The sequence below is a fragment of the Odocoileus virginianus genome, chromosome 14, assembly GCF_023699985.2.
Source record: "Odocoileus virginianus isolate 20LAN1187 ecotype Illinois chromosome 14, Ovbor_1.2, whole genome shotgun sequence".
In the NCBI taxonomy this organism is placed as follows: Eukaryota; Metazoa; Chordata; class Mammalia; order Artiodactyla; family Cervidae; genus Odocoileus; species Odocoileus virginianus.
In genome coordinates, this window is record NC_069687.1 from 62,649,631 (window position 1) to 62,654,645 (window position 5,015).

The following is a 5,015-nucleotide window of genomic DNA, read 5'->3' on the forward strand; positions in this document are numbered from 1 at the left end:
GTTTACCGCTTTGGGCACCAGAAAAGTACAGCGCACACTGCACATAAACGCAAACAGGAGATGCAAGGTGGCCAAAATGGTTTGGCTGTGAAGTTGTCATTAAAAGAGATGAAAGAGACGGCCAGGGCACTGCCTTTGGAGGCGGCTGCCAGTGTCCACTGGGCAAAAGGCGTGGGGGCAGACATGGTCGGCGTGGCTCTGTGGTGTTCTGCACACTCCAGCAGAGGGTTTAGCCAGGCTGTGCAGGAAGTTTTGTAAATTCCCATTTGTGTGCACGAAGAGAATTCTCTGCTGCTGGGGCTGCCTGTTCAGGATGCACACCGTTAGCGTGAGATGCCCTCTTCCTGGAAATCAGATAACAGGAATGCCAATCAGGGGCCCCAAGGGGCAGCCTGGACCCCTCAAGGACGGGGGACAAAAGCAACGGGCTATGGCAGGCAGAGCAGCACGTCTGGAAAAGAAGCGTGCATGCTGCGTGCTGAGTCGTGTCTGACTCTCTGCGACCCCACGGACTGTAGCCCACCAGGCTCCTCTGTCCATGGGATTCTCCAGGCAAGAATACCGGAGTGGGTTGCCATTTCCTCCTCCAGAGAATCTTCCTGACCCAGGGATTGAACTGCATCTCTTGCATTGACAGATGGATTCTTTACCAGACCTAAGTCTAAATCCTGGTTTTCTCACTTATCTCCTTTGAGGTTTCAACCCTCTGTCCTCATTTAGAGCACATGATTTACAACACCCTTTCTGCCATCTCCTAGAGTTGGGCAAACGAGGAGATGCATGTGCAGGCTCTCATCTAGAAAGGACTCAGCACATAGAAGGTGCCAGGTTAGAGTTCAAAAATGCAGGTGTATTTGGTGTGGTTATAAGGGTTCTGTAAAGGCACTCACCATGTTCGTGATTAAAGGCTGGCCCCACTGAACACACTGGGGAGAGTCCTCTGTGATTTTCTGAGTGAGTGGAGGAAGCCAGGATGCGTCGGAAAGCCAGCCCCAAGAAGATAACACCCTGCTGTTTAAAACCCTTCAAAAATCCCCACTGCCCTGAGAATAAGTACAAAATATGGCTATGAATTGACACTCCCTCAGATCTGAGCCAGAACCTCTGAGATGAGACCCAACAATGTGTTTTCAACCAGCCTTCAAAGGATTCTAATGCATGGGTGACAATCACCCCTCCGGGTCCCAACAGCCCCTTACGGCCAGTGGAACCCAGGGACCTGGATTTTTAAGGCTGTAGTAGCCCTCATGGCGGCTTCATTAGCTGCAGGCTTCCCCTGAGAGGCTCTTCTTTCAAGCCAGACCTGCCAGGAAATCGTAGCTCAAATTGCTAGATCAACAGGAACTCCCACCAACTTTAGGCAAGGAAGGTGACATGACTGAAGCCTCATCGCAGAGAAAGAATGTTGTTGCCATGAACAGGATGGATTTTAAAGGGACAGAGGCAGATGAATGGTGTGTGGGTACCCTGCGTAGCACTTGGAATGCTCTTGGCTACAAGTAATGGATTATCGAATGAACGGTGTTTGAAACAACGCAGGCCTTACTATGCCTCTTTGCAAGAAGTCCAGAGGGGGGCAGGCTGGTCACCGAGGTCTCAGGTCTTCCCATCCTGTGGCAGGTCATCCTTCATGGTTGAAAAATGTCTGTTGCAGACTCCACATGCAGGCACCATTTGCCTATTAGACAACAGGGCAATTAGGCCTTAACTTTATCTTTCTATTAAGTAGAATCTTCCCTGAAGTCTCCTACCAGACTCCCTCTTACATCTCCTTGCTCAGATTCAACTAGATGATCACTCCTGGGCCCATCACTTGACAGAGAAGAATGGAAATGTGGCAATTTGGCTTTGATGCCTCCAGGCTTTTAAAGGGGGGAGGTCATGGTGTGGGGAGAGAGTAAGGGCCAGGGATCCACCGACAACTATGAGAATGTGTCTTCAGAAAGGAATGAGCTCTTCGGCCCATTTTTTGACTGGGTCATTTATTTTTCTGGAATTGAGCTGGGCATACACACCGAGGAAACCAGATCTGAAAGAGACATGTGCACCCCAATGTTCATCGCAGCACTGTTTATAATAGCCATGGAAGCAACCTTGATGCCCATCAGCAGACGAATGGATAAGGAAGCTATGGTACATATACACAATGGGATATTACTCAGCCATTAAAAAGAATTCACTTGAATCAGTTCTAATGAGATGGATGAAACTGGAGCCCATTATACAGGGTGAAGTAAGCCAGAAAGATAAAGACCAATACAGTATACTAATGCATATATATGGAATTTAGAAAGATGGTAACGATAACCCTATATGCAAAACAGAAAAAGGGACACAGATGTACAGAACAGACTTTGGGACTCTGTGGGAGAGGGCGAGGGTGGGATGTTCTGAGAGAATAGCATTGAAACAAGTATACTATCGAGGGTGAAACAGATCACCAGCCCAGGTTGGATGCATGAGACAAGTGCTCAGGGCTGGTGCACTGGGAAGACCCAGAGGGATGGGATGGGGAGGGAGGCAGGAGGGGGGATCAGGATGGGGAACACATGTAGATCCATGGCTGATTCATGTCAATGTATGGCAAAAACCAACCACTACAATATTGTAAAGTAATTAGCCTCCAACTAATAAAAATAAATAAGGAAGGAAAAAAAGAAAGAAAGAAAATCAGTGAAGCAGAAAAAAAAAAAGGAAGAAATGAGCTCAAGGACTTCCCTGATGGTCCAGTGGCTGAGACTCCATGCTCCCAATGCAGGGGGCCTGGGGTTCGATCCCTGGTCAGGGAACTAGATCCCACAGGTAGAAGCTAAAGATCCTGCATGCCACAACTAAGACGCAGCACAGCCAAATAAATAAATAAATTTTTAAAGTTAAAAAAGAGAGGAATGAGCTCAGAGGATGAAGTGCAGAGTATCAGATGCCAGGAGGCAAGCCTGGCATCCAAGTAGATCACGGATGGTCCTGCACAGAGCCGGGGAGAATCTGAGGGGAAGGTGTTAGGGCAGAAGTTAAACCATGTTGAAAAATAAACTCTGTAGAGAAACAGAGCAAAGGGAGACGAGCAGAAGGAGCAGATCTGGGCCTGAGAAGGTTTTATTTCACAGGAGCCATTAGATGGACAGAGAAAGACAGGAGAAGTTTGGGGCACCCAGGCCATATGTGGATGGAGGTCCCTTCCCCACCCAAAACCTTTTGGGGATCTGAGGTAGGGTTGAGCGCATACTAGAGGTGGTCCAGGTTTGCGGGAGCCCTCAAATGTCCAGTGGGGCACATGTCAACTTGAAGTGACCCCACATCGAGGGTCCTTGGGTCCTAATCTAATACTTTGTCTTTTTGAGCCAAAGGAAACTCGCAGACAGGGAGCACTGTGGGGGCATGGAGGGAAAATCAAGCTTCTGAGCTTGCCAAGAACTTCCTTTCCAGAGTGCTATTCTGTGTTGGTGAGTCTGTGTCTATTTCCTGTAAAGAGGCAGGGGGACCTTCACCTCCAGCTCCTAGGCCACGCACAGGTCAAGGGAGATCTGCCAGGCAAACAGGGAGCACTCGGGGCCTAGGAGCAGGGAGTGGGCTAGGAGGAAGTCAGGCCCTGCAGACACCCCGGACTCCACCCGCCTTCACCCCAGCTCCATCCAAGAGGAAACGGATCCAAGGGGTGCCGTGGAGGGGAGCAAAGGGCTTTGAGCAGCCTTGAGGAGAGAAGAAAAGATGAAGACAGTCCACAAGGGGTAAGGTGGTCCTGTGCAGTGATGCAAGGGGGGTGCTCCCGGGAAAAGCCTGCAGCCCTGACCTGTGAGCCCACGGTCAATGGGGCGCAGGTGCCCTGGGGGCCCGAGTCAGCAAGGCTCCGCCACGCAGGGACTTTGTGGTAAGAGGGCTGAGGGCAGACTGGTCCCTAAGGCAGGCCCCCCTCCCTCTGCCATGCAAGAGTACTGGAGTGACAGAGGCGTCCGCCAGGGCCAAGACGAGAGCAGTGTCAGCAAACCGCACCCGGAAGCACTCTGTGCAACCCCCTCGACCTGGAGCGCCGTCTCGTCGGAGCCGTTCTCCCCCAGCCCCCGCGCCTGCAGCATTTACTGTCCTAGGGGGTTTGTCAGCGCCGCCACCTGCTGCACTGCCCAGGCCCTGGAACGGCCCAGGGCCCGCAGCTGCCCGCCGCCCCCGCCCTCGCAGTGCCCGCTCCCTGCAGCCCCGCCGCGCAGCTCGCCTGCCTCAAGCCCGGCCAACCGCCCCCCTCGCCTGCCCTCCTGCCGCGCGCCTTCCCCAGGGGGCTTTTGGCTCCGTGTGTCATCACCACTGACGGAGGAGCCTTGACCCCAGAGCAGGCAGCCCCCCCTCCCAAAAACCACAAGTCTCTTCTCAAAGGGTCAGCTCGGCAGTGGGGCTGGCCTCCTCCGCGTCGCACCACCCCGTCCTCGCTCAGAAGGGAGGCAGTCACCTGCCTTGCCCCAGCGTCTGGTCCATATGGGTCAGGTCCCTGCTTCTGTTCACACTGTACACCAGACAGACTCCGTCTCCCCTCTTTATCAATTTCTCTGCAAACTTTACAAAAGTAACATGTGTCCACCCTACTCAGCAGGAAGATGTCAGAAGAAAAACATCACCTCTCCCCACCCTCTTTGCCTCTGCCCTTGCTTCCCTGGTGGCTCAGAGGGTAAAGAATCTGCCTGCAATTCAGGAGACCTGAGTTTGATCCCTGGATTGGAAAGATCCCCTGGAGAAGGGAATGGCACCCCACTCCATTTTTCTTGCCTGGAGAATCCATGGACAGAGGAGACTGGCGGGCTACAGTCCATGGGGTCACAAAGAGTCGACCGGACTGAGGGACTGACACTTTCACTTCTTTCCCTCTTCTTAAAGGAGGAAGAGGATAACTTTCCTCCTCTCCTGCTCAGGTAAAATAGGTGCATAGGCAGCCTTTTGGCTTGGGGCTATCAATACACACATCCAAGGCTCACCTTTCTCTCTTGAGGAGGCATCATAGCTTTCCTCACCCATAGATAAAGCCAAACACG